The 12482-nt window shown below is 39.1% G+C and overlaps 1 pseudogene; it reads left to right on the forward strand.

Moving 5' to 3' along the window:
* Window positions 1-10494: 10494 nt before the first annotated feature.
* On the forward strand, window positions 10495-11550 carry LOC119537218 (annotated as a pseudogene).
* Window positions 11551-12482: the final 932 nt, after the last annotated feature.

Consider the following 12482-nt stretch of genomic DNA (forward strand, 5'->3'; position numbering starts at 1 on the left):
TTTTCCAGTTCTCCCTCTGTCAATGCTTTCTAGCTTCATTACATTGTGGTCAGAGAAGATGCTTAGTATGATTTCAAACTTTAAATTTATTGATACCTGTTTTGTGACCTAATATATGGTCGATCCTGGAAAATGATCTGTGTGTACTTGACAAAAATGTGCACCCTGCTTTAATTGAATGAAGTGTTCTATATAGATGTCTACTAGGTCTAATTGGTTTATAGTATTGTTCAAGTTTTCTACTTCCTTATTGATCTTCTGTCTAGATGTCCTATCCATTATTTTGAAAGGAATGCATTGAATTCTCCTACTATTTATGTAGAATTGTTGATTTTTTCCTTCAAATCTGCCAATGTTTGCTTCATATAGTTAGGGGCTCTGTTGCTAGGTGAATACATGCTTGCAATCCTTATATCTCCTTGATGAACTGAACTTTTTATCAATGTGCTCTTCTTGGTCTTTTTTTTTAAATAGATTTTGACTTAAAGTCCAATTTGGCTAATATTTTAGTATATTTACCCCTGTTCTCTCTCTCTTTTTTTTTTCCTTAAAATTTGTGTGATATATTTTTTCTATCCTTTTGCTTACAAGCTATTTTTGTCTTTAGATTTAAAATGAATCTCTGGTAACAGTATATAGATGGGTCACACTTTTATACATTTTGTCTATCTCTGGTTTTTGACTGCAGAGTTAACCCATTTACATTTAATATAGGACTTTCTTCTGCCATTTTGTATTTGGTTGTTTTTTTAGGTCTTATACTTTTTTTTTGTCCCTTGATTCTTCTACCACCACCTACTTTCATAATTATTCCATCTTTTGTAGTAAAACATTTTGAGTCCCTTCTCATTTTTTTACACATATTTTTAAAAATATATTCTTGCAGTTACTATGGGACTTAAATTTAACATCCTAACTCTATAAGAATCTTGTACATTTCAATACCAACTTAACTTCAGTTGCATATCTAGACTATGTTCCCATACTCCCACCTTTGTGTAGTTATTGTCACACATTACACATTTATATATTATGGGTCCAAAACTACTGATTAATCATTACTTTTTTATACATTTGCCTTTTGGAAGTAAAAAGCGAAGTTACGGCATGAAAATATAATAGTTCTGGCATTCATATGTACCCGTGTTTTTACCCTTATTGGAGATCTTTATTTCTCCATACAGCTTCTATTTATTATCTAGTGCCTTTTCCATCCAACCTGAAAAACTCTATTCAGCATTTATTGTAGCACCAGTCTAGTGGTGACAAACTCCTTTAGCTTTTGTATATCTCTTGAATATCTTAATTTTTCCCTTATTTTTGAAAGACAGCTTTGCTAGCTATAGATTTATTGGTTGGCATTTTTTTCCTTTAGCACTTTAAATACATCATCCCACTGTCCTTGGCTTCCATTGTTTCCAATGAGCAATTGGCACAATCTTATTAAGACTATCTTGTATATGATGCATTGCTTCTCTTTTGGGGATTTCAGAATTCTCTGTTTATTTTTGGCATTTGACAGCTTTATTATAACTTATTGTGGTATGTGTCCATTTATGTTTATCCTGTTTGTAGCTTGTTGAGTTTCTTGGATGTGTATATTCATATCTCTCATCAAATTGGGAAATTTTTCAGCCATTATTTCTTCAAATATTCTCTTTGCCCCTTTATCTCTTTCTTCTCTTTCTGGGACTCTACAATGTGTATGTTGATACACTTAATGGTGTCTCACAAGACTCTCAGGCTCTGTTCACTTTTCTTCATTCTTTTTTCATCCTGTTCCTCAGACTGGAAGATTTCAGTTATCTTATCTTCAAGTCCTCTAATTCTTCTGCCAACCCCAATCCACTACTGAACCCCTCTAGGGAATTTTTATTTCTTTTACTGTGGTCTAAAGCTCCATTTGTTTCCTTTTCATGATTTCTAAGTCATTATTTGTAGTCTCTTCATGTTTATCTATCATTTTCCTGATACCCTTTAGTTCTTTGTCCATGTTTTCCATTAGCTCTTTGACTATATTTAGGATAATTTTTAAGAAATTATTTCTCTGATATGCCTCAGTTCTGGTCATCCTTGTTGATGGTCTCAAATGCTTTAATCTTCTTCTTTATATGGGCTATTACTTCCTATTTCTTTTTATGATTTTTAGTCTTTTTAGTCTGTTGTTGTTATCCAGCTAGTGTTATGACAGAGATTTCCTCATACGCCAAGAGCTAAGCGAATGACTAACTAACTAAATAAATAAATACATAAAGGTAAAAAAAGAAAATAACTTCCCTAATCTTTGCAGATTGACCTGTGGGTGTGCTGTCTTTCAGAGCTCAGCCATAAAATGAGTTTAGAGAACAATCTGAGGCAAAAGCATAGGGACTCCCTGGTCTTTTCTATATATGCATACTGTCCTGGGCATTTGTATGAGGCCCTAGGAATTCCCCATTTACACTGATACCAATGTGCTCTTTCCCCTGGGAAAGAGTATTTCCTCAAGGTTCCAGGTGCTACACTATATGCTCCCCAGCTGGCACTCCTTTGCCACAGGGAGTGTGGCACTCCTTTGCCACAGGGAGTGTGCCACAGGGACTGCTCTCCTATAGTGTTATGTAGGAGAGGTCTATGAGCTGCCTCTAGGTGCAGGGCAAGTTCTGGGATGGTGAGCCTGTAACATCTGCCTGAGTCAGTCCTTCAGAGTGGATCAGATTTACATGCTTCTTAATATATCCCTCCAGATCCAGGACCACTGGAGCAGGGGCTAGCTCTGTGCCTAGCTGATAAGGGCTGGCAAAGAGTTCAGCAAGGGCACCAGGAAACCCTACTGTTTTTAGGTTGCCGTTTTCTTAATTCACCACTTTCCCTGTTATTGCAATCCTTTAACTGTTTTCTGGAGCATTGAGAAAGATGTTCCTGCCAGGTCTACTTATTGTTCCCAGCTTCTGTGGGGGGATGAAGCTAATACTATCTCACTCTGCCATCTTGATAGCAGTAGGGCTCCAGTACCTTCACTCATACCCATTACATTTCCTTAAACAATTAACTCTTCATTCTTCATCTCTAATAAATACTGCTTCTACTTGGATGCCCTCAAAAAGTAACATGTTGCTGAGGTAGCCAAGGTTGTTAACCAATGCAGCCATTCACAATATTTTTGCACTGACAGGGGCTCTGAGAGCAGCTTGAGATGAGGAGGGAGGGAAAGCACAGCAGATGAACCTTGGGAACCATCTGAGTGAAACTGTCTCATCCCCAAGAAGATAGTTTTATTATAGAAGAGATAAAACTGACTGTTATGCTCACATAAAATTAATTCCACAGTTGTTCTTTACCAATGAACGCATTTTGAGTCTAAAAATACACATTGCAAATGAAAACAGTTGGCATATTGGAAGAGTGGGACTCTGGATATTCCCATGGCTCCCACCCCCTAATTTTTTTTTTCTGCTACTCTTCCTACAATATTCCTTATTACATGAATTATCTTAAAAGTTGTAAATATTAATAATACCAAAGAATTAAATGTTTCTACTTTGCCACTCCCCCCCCCCCAAAAAAAAGAACTTCAAGATTGGAAAATTACTAAAATGAGAGAATGATGGTTTATGAAGTTTTACAAGTCTTAAAATGCAAATAAAACATTTGCATGGGTGAAAGCGATGCCTTTTTAGTGCACTAAGCAATTTTCATTACAACTTGGAGCAACTCATCTTCTACAGAGTCTCGCTTATAAAAGCTGGGTATATATACAGCAATGGTAGGAATCGAGTTTTCATTATGAAAACCATAAAAAATAAATGCATGAATATAAATGATCTATTTGTAACCAGACTTCAGGAGTCCTGGAAAGAGGAAGCCAAAAAGCAAGATGGTGTACAATAATATTACTTCTGAGCATTGATTTATATGATATTCTGGTGCTGCAGGAGTCCCTGGTTCTTATTGCAGCTTAACAAACATACAGCAAGGAATAAGGCAGTTAATGTTCACTTAGAGGAAAACTCATTTTTAATTTTTATAGCATGCAGCAGCTGAAAAATCTGCACTGTCATTCATCCAGTCTTCAAAGAAATGGTAACAACGTGGCTGCTAAGTGCAGGGGAACATGGACTTATGGGTTAGGGATTGGGGGTAGGACAAAGAAGTAATATGAAAGAAAGTACAGAAATTTGTTAGGATATATAATTTTTTACACACACATATGCACACATACCTCATCATTCCATTAGTCAATCTCTATCTTTCAACAACATAGGGAGCTTCATCTCCTTTCTGATGTGTGTTCTGGATAACTTTCAGGTAGAATTTATTCTTCTCTCCCTTATGCCTCTGTATATAATAGGAAGTTTTTGCCATCATTCATTCATTCCCTTACTATAATTATTTGCCAATATCTCAACCTCCTACCGTTAGATTATAAGTCCCTGAGGACTTTTCTGCCCACATGATTTAACTAAATACTGGTTTCACGGTGCATGCTCAATAATATTTGATGTATGCATGAATGAAATATTTACAGTACAAGGCAGATGACCATTTTGATTAAAGTAAGAACCAGCACAGTGGGAGCAGGGGGAACGGAATGAATCTTAAGGAAATTGGCATGAAAGAGATACTTCTTGAGCTTGTTCCCAAGGGTGATTGAGTGTAAAGCAGAGAAATTTCTTTCCCGGTAGAAAAAAATTACATAAGCAATCAATAGGGAAAAAGGGACACAATATGCTCATGGTAAAGATTTACTGATAGGACAAAAATGAAGGGGTGCAGGGCAACTAACTTCTTGCTTTACTACCTTTCTCATCTTGTATGAATTGAATAATTCTGATTTACATATCTGATCTTTAAACTGATCCTTCAACCTTGTTTTATTGAGTAATTCCTCTTCCTCTCACATCATTGGGTCTTTTCAGAAATCTCTTTTTAGTTTTTTGTCTTTACTTTCTCCTTTTTAGGTCCTATGTGGGAAATCTAAGTTTTGTCTTTACATTCATCCTCATCTACATTAATAGCCTGCAAGTGGAACTCTCCACCTCTCTTTTTCTCTTTCTGCACTTTATCTTCAGCTGTCTCCATTATCTTTACCTCTCTGTGTCACTGCCAGCTTTAACTGAGCATGATGAGAAATAATCACTTCTTGTGTTTTTATTCTTTATTCTTCCTACTTTTATCTATCACTGTCAGTGACTACATATCTTCTGTTTCCAGTGTTCATAATCTGTGCCATATTTGACCCTTAACTCCCATTTCTCACTGAGGTTTAAATTTCATAACAAATATAAATTGAAATTAGGTGACATTACACAAAATATCTTTTCTATTCATTATTGTAACCATAATCATAAGTGAGTAAATACTAAGCATTGTCACTTTTGTAGACATCATGTTAGAGTACAGGTATTGTAATAAGTAATATTTACTGAGTGCTCATTTTGTTCCAGGCTATATATATTTATATATACATATATACATACACATATACATATACATATACACATACGTGTGTGTGTGTTCATTTAATCCTTATAATAAATCTATGAGGTCAGGTCTATCATTACTTCATACCTCTAATATTCTGGATCAATCTTGATTATGAGGTCATTATTTTGGCAACAAGAAACCCCAACTTAGAAGTGGCACATTGCTATTACAAAGCCCAAACCTTTATGATGTATAAGGAGTGAGCCATTGACATGTGCAATCAACTCTCATTTTTTTCTCTGAGGGGAATACGACAGTGTGCAGATACTTGTGAGCTCATTAGAATCAACTAGAATGGAAGGAATGATTGATAATTGTCATGGTTTTTTTGTTAGTTTTGCACCTGAAGTGAGACTGGTAGAATCAAAAAATGACTCTTTATTCTGCTTCCAATGTGACTATGTATTTCACATTCTATGGTCAGTGTTAATACAAACAACAGATAGACAACAAACAAACAAAAACAAAAAAACCACTTTGTACCCTGAAATAAACCAAAAATAACAGGATCACCTGATTAATTCAGGTCCCCAAGATAATAAAACCTTGAACATTTCCCATAAACCTAGACTCCCTATAAAACAATTTTATCTCTTTTTTTTGTGATATGCTGATGTCTGAATATATGGTCTGACCTTTATGAATATGATAATCATGTGAGAAAGTTTCTGAATATCTATGAGGAACAGACTAATAGACATTTGATAAGTTATTTTGCCAAATTACCTTTAAATACTTGTGTATTTCATTTGGCCACCCAGTCCTTCTGAAGTCTGACTCCCTTCCCCTCTTTGTAGGTCAACTCTTTTACTCCTTTACTAAATGCACTCTTAGACTTTTTTGGACAGATTATAAACTCTGGATACTGCAGCACCCACAATGTTGAAGGACATAAGTCCTCCTCTCTGAACACCTTTAAGAGTCCAGTTTTCTCACTGAGATCTTTGATGTCTGCGGACCTTCAATCTTACCTAGACACCCAGTCTATACATGGCCCTATGTTTGCTCCTATCCATCATCTCTTTTCTGTTTTTTCTTTCTTCTTTATCCACAGAATGCCATTTCAACCACTCACCGGTGTAATGAAACCCCAATTCTGAATCAATCCAGCTCCTTAGTGTCTCTGTCCCTGGACTACTAAGGATGTTTGAAGAATATGACTGATGTATTTGGTCCTCCTTCCATATTTCCTTCCACAGTACCTATCTCCACCAAGTATTTGACACCTTGAGGGAGAAATCCAAGGGGATCTGTTGACTTTGAGTCTCACCTGTCCACTTAAGTTCATCATTAATGAACCTATAATAGGAACATTACATTCTGCCTTGATTCTATTGATAAACTTCTATTTGTTCTCTCTGGCATCAGTCTTCCCCTTTCCAATGCATATCTCCATGGTATGGACAGACAGATGATTCCAAAATAAAAAGTTAATTGTGGCATTCTCCCAGAAGAGTTCTTTGTTCCTCAATGTCTTAAGGATACAGTCCATAATCAATATGATTTTTCAACTTCCTCATGACTAGCTCTCCAACCATGACTCTTTGTCATTTATCCCTTTATTTTATTGAACCATATTTTTCACAGTCTCCAGTTTCCAAAAGGGATGGTGGTCTCTCATGCCTCAGCAAGTTTGTATGAGCTGAAATCTTTTATTTCTTAAATTTGATCTCAATTATTCCAAGAAGAAGGATCCTTCATGATTTGGTTACTGCTTCACCTTCTTTTAGAACCTTGCCCTCCCTTTATTACAGAATCCATACTGTATTAAATTTTATTTGCCTCTTATCTTGTTTCTCTCCCATGAGAAAAGAGACTTTATCTCTCTTATTTATTATGTTATCCTCGATATCTAGCATAGCACAAGTCACATAAATTGTATACAGTAAATATTTATAATGAACTATAAGAGAATGTCATATGGGATTACATTAAACATGAAACTAGGCTCTATCTCTATATTCTTAACCTACTTGCTGAACTTAACTCTTACTGTAAACTGCCATAGCTATTAGACTCAGCAGAACCTACAAATAGCCAGACTGCAGGCTGAATGCAGTCACAAAAATGTTTGTTTTGGTATTCTCAGTGTTTAGGAAAAAAATGGAGCCAATATTTAAAGAGCAAGAGTTTAAAATTCTAATTTCCGGTATATATTGAAAGTCAGAAGACTTGGAAATACAAAGCTCAAATAGTCTCTTGAGTCAGTCAGATGGCATTCATGAATACTTGTGCCTTCATTTACAAACACATTGTTATTGGGCAAGTTCTCAACTTCTCTAATCCTTAAGGTACTTCTCTGTGAAATGGATACAATGTCTAGAATTATCATGAGTTTCAAGTTATTTAACTGGATAATATATGTAAAGTGTATCCTACAGTATCTGGCACATGGTAAGTATTCAGTCAATAAAATATCAATTTATTATTATTCATTATTGAAATCAACTATGGGCTTCTGTAGCCAAGCTTGAATATAGCTGTTGCTCCCACCAAATAGCTAGTTGGTTCAAAGGGCCATAACTGTATTAAGTTTGATTTTTTAACAGAGGAATCTGTAGGTCACTGGGATGGTTCATTCCTTCTGTTGCTGAGGGGTACCGCCTTTCCTTCTAGGCACTAGTTGCCAGGCCCCATCCAATAAAACTCAATATAGCTCTCACATACTTTCTCTCCCTGTGGTTCACCTATTGAATCAGCAAATCTTCCTACCTCTTCACCAATGCATCTGTTCTCCCCCTCAAAGGAAAGGAAATTCCAAAGTGGATGTTCAGAGGCCAGGGCATTGTTTGGGTCACTTTAACTATTGGATACAGTCAAGCACCCATGTAAAGCCCCTTCTCTCCTCCTCCCTTTTTCCATAAGGTGAGCAGGTGCTGTATATCCTGACCATAACCTGCCCTACCATATCTCTTTCCCAATTGTCTTTTCTCTCTATGCATTTGTGAAACGAGGATGAGTCTGTCTGACAGGCAAGTCAGACATATTTCCAGCTCGCCTTTCCTCTATTCTTTTTTTTCTTTTTTTTTCTGGTACCTCTGGGTTTCATGGCTTAACTGGCATAGGATCAATCTGGAGGCCTTAAGTTTCCTCTATTCTTTACCACAAAGCAATCTTATGTTACTGGCCTGTTATGGACTCAGTATCCTAAACCTATTTGACCCTAGGCGTGGAAGGCCTTATTTTTCCTTACTATACACCACTCTCATATTTTGGAGTAATATAGGGATACTTTGGGCAGTTGATCCTTACCTTATATGCTTTGATGTGTGGGAGGGTGAAGTAGAAGAAGCCTGCAAATAAACACCTCAGATATAAGTGCTGCTCTCAGAGACATTTGGGAACAAACTATTACACTAAAAAGAAACTAGGTTCCTGTATTTAGTGAGCCTGGTCAGCATTGGTAGTTCAAGGAAGGAGTGTGGGAAGGAGGAAGAGCAGTTACCTTGCAGACTTTGAGGCATCTGTCCTTGTTGAGGTAGATTAGATGTCCAGGGAGGGAAGGCACACCTCAGACAAGAAGCATTGGCTACAGGCTTTTCAAACACTGCTTCTTAGGAAAGCTTTACTTCCCTAGCTTATTATTCCACTCTCTTGTTTTCAATCTACCCATGCAGGCTGGGCCTATGGGAAAGTAACCCATAATACAGTTACAGAAGTCATGGCCTAGACTTCCCAGAAATGAAAGTGCTTTGGGAAGAAATAAGGAGAATGACTTGAGGAAAAAATTGGGGCTTTGCCTCAGGAGTGGGGAGTGAGGTGAGTTTTATATTCAGATTTCTATTTTTTCTTTTGGGAATTTATTAAAGGAGGCAGGGGGTGGTTCATATTAGATCATTTTTCAGTGTAATATTTGGGCTGTTCAGTTGTACTCTTTTATCTCTATATCTGTATTCTGTATATCTGTGTCTATATCTGTATCTTTCAAGACATATTTTAAGGAGTAGATTTAGAATGAGGGGACATGAATTTGGGGCTTATTTTACAATATGGCTTTGAAATTAATTATTGTCTTGATTCATTGAAGAGACCTCTAAGAACTTTGGTAAACAATTCCATGTCACTAGTCAAAGGAGGATGCAGAGCAATGATGAAGCTTTACATGCAGCCAGGTAGAAGTAGGGATGGAATTTCCCTGAAACTCCAGTAGTGTCTTCATCTGAGGAAACAGCTATATCCCTGAATGGTCCATTACAGGAGTGGCTACTAAACTAGCTAGTTAACAGATTAAGTGACATGGGGAGAGCAGAGGAGGTACGGAATGTCCTCATACCAAATGCTGCCTTTTGGCTTCTACAGTTGCCATTATTCCCAAGGGAAGGTAGGAGAAATTGCTAACCTGATTCATGTCAAGTCTTGCATGTTGGTTGGGACACACAGGGTAGTTTAACACCTCACACACCCATATGTAACTCTGTCTTTAGACTACACTCTATACTTTTCTTGTGCCTGCATTGGTAACCTGATTCAAGGTCTCTCTTTCCCCTGTATGCATTCCTAAGAAAGCTAGACATTGCATTGGGTTCCTATGCCATGTGCAAGGTCAAAGATGATAATTCCTAGTCATTTTTTTTTTTTTCTCTAGGAGAAAATAAGAAGCCCCACTAGATCTTAGATCTTAAGTCACATATTCTAACTCAGCCCTACCAAAGTTTTGCATGGTGGCATAGAGAACTAGCCTAATACGTTATCACATGGGACCTTGTTTTCCATTTAGCTACTCTCCCATGTATGCCTAACTCCTTTTGGAACTTCTTTTTCAGAATTTAATTGTCAATTAAGTATTATTCCATCTAAGCCAAATACCATCAACACCCCAAATATACCACAGACTGCTTACGTTCTTCACACATTTTTTTTTCTATAGGGATTAACTAGGTATTTAACCTATACCTTTGCATAGTGTTTCTCAAAAATTCCCTCAGATATATCTCTGCTGGCAGGGATGATGAACATCATAATCCCAGGTCTAAAAGTATAGGACAGGCTGCACAAGCCCCGGCCTAGAACCAGAATGGAAACAACAAGATGAATGACTGGGACCAAGGGGGCATTAGCCCCCTCCAACAAATGGTGGCCTCAGGCACTGGGGCTGTGGTCACCTTCCTCTTCATGACACCCCTGGACATGGTGAAGGTGTGCTTGCAGTCTCAGCATCCCTCGGTGGCCAGTGAACTGATGCCTCCTTCCAGACTCTGGAGCCTCTCCTACACCAAATGGAAGTGCCTCCTGTACTGCAATGGCATCCTGGAGCCCCTGTACCTGTGGCCAAATGGTACCCATTGTGCCACCTGGTTTCAGGACCCCCACTTCACTGGCACCATGGATGCCTTTGTGAAGATTGTGAGGCATGAGGGCACCAGGACCCCGCAGAGCAGCCTCTCAGCCACCTTAGTGATGACCATGCCAGCCATCACCATCCTATGACCAGTTCAAGGCCTTTCTGTGTGGCCGAGCGCTGACCTCTGATCTCTACGCACCCATGGTGGCTGGTGCACTGGCCTGCCTGGGCACCGTGACCATGATCAGCCCCCTGGAGCTGGTGCAGACAAAGCTGCAGGCTCAGCATGTGTCACACCGTGAGCCGGGCACCTGTGTCCGGCTGCAGTGGCTCAGGGCGGCTGGTGCTCCCTATGGTTGGGCTGCGGTCCCACTGCCCTGAGAGATGTTCGCTTTTCAGCCCTGTACTGGTTCAACTATAAGTTGGTGAAGCACTGGCTGATTGGGTTCAGGCCAAAGGACCAGACATCTGTGGGCATCAGCTTTTTGGCTGATGGCATCTCAGGGACGGTGGTAGCCATCCTGACTCTGCCCTTTGACGTGGTGAAGACTCAATGCCAGGTCACAATGGGAGCGATGGAAGCCATGCAAGTGATGCCCTCACATGCCGACTCCACCTGGCTGCTGCTGTGGAGGATCCAGGCTGAGTCGGGCACTAGGGGCCTCTTTGAAGGCTTTCTCCCGAGGATCATCAAGGCTGCCCCCTCACGCACCATCATGATCAGCACCTACGAATTCTGCAAAAGCTTCTTCCAGAGGCTCAACCAGGAGTGGCTTCAGGCCCGTGAAGGGGCCAAGGGTTAAGGACCCATCTCTTCCAGGTATGGGGCGAGAGGTCAGAAGGAGACTGAGCCAAGTGCCTTTTCCTTAGCACTGAGGGGAGGGGTCTTGTTCCCTTCCTCTCCAACCGGGAGCCCCAGGGCTCAGGGCTGCTGCCCCTCTGGGCCCCCTCTCAGTCCCCTCTGGTCCTCCTCAGACAGCTTCCTGCCGCTCCCCACTACCAGGGATTAGCACTTCTCCCCTATGAGTTCAAGACCAAATCTGCTAATTCCCTGCCTTTGTTTACCTCTTTGTTTGCCATAGCTGGGCCTGCCCCCAGGAGCCAAAAATCCTGGGCCTCTTTCTGTCAACCCCACCCTTGCCCTGTTAATTCCTTAAGTCTAAAGATGATGAACTTCAAACAAACAAACAAACAAACAAATAAATAAAAATAAAATTAAAGTATAGGCCAAAGCATAAAGCAGACGGGTTTCTAAAGTACCATTAAAAAATAGCAACAGCCCCAACAAAAGCATAACAATTATGCAAATACAAAATACATCCAATTAGTTTTAATAAAATATGTTTTATCTTACTTACTGATGAGTATAATTGATCCTCCAGGGAAGTTAAGGATGCAGACTTTGTAATCAGGCAACCTGGGTTTGAATTCTGATTTTCACTTACTAGCTGTGTGGTCTTGGGCAAGTTTTTAAGCCACTCCAAGTCTCAGATCCCTCATCAGTGGTACAACACAAGAATAGAACCTACCTCACTGTATTAGTGTGAGGGTTATGATATTATCCATAATGTTACAATCTGTTCTCATAAATGTTACCAATATTTTTGGTGTATTTTCCTTTATTTTGGTCTTTCACATAACTTCACCTCTGATTTTGGTTCTCAGAAGTAGGTCTGTGCTATTTAAGAAACAGTAATTTATGTGATGAGAGCCATTTCTGGAAGATGCACTCTCT

This window comes from Choloepus didactylus, chromosome 6, assembly GCF_015220235.1.
Source record: "Choloepus didactylus isolate mChoDid1 chromosome 6, mChoDid1.pri, whole genome shotgun sequence".
Taxonomy (NCBI): Eukaryota; Metazoa; Chordata; class Mammalia; order Pilosa; family Megalonychidae; genus Choloepus; species Choloepus didactylus.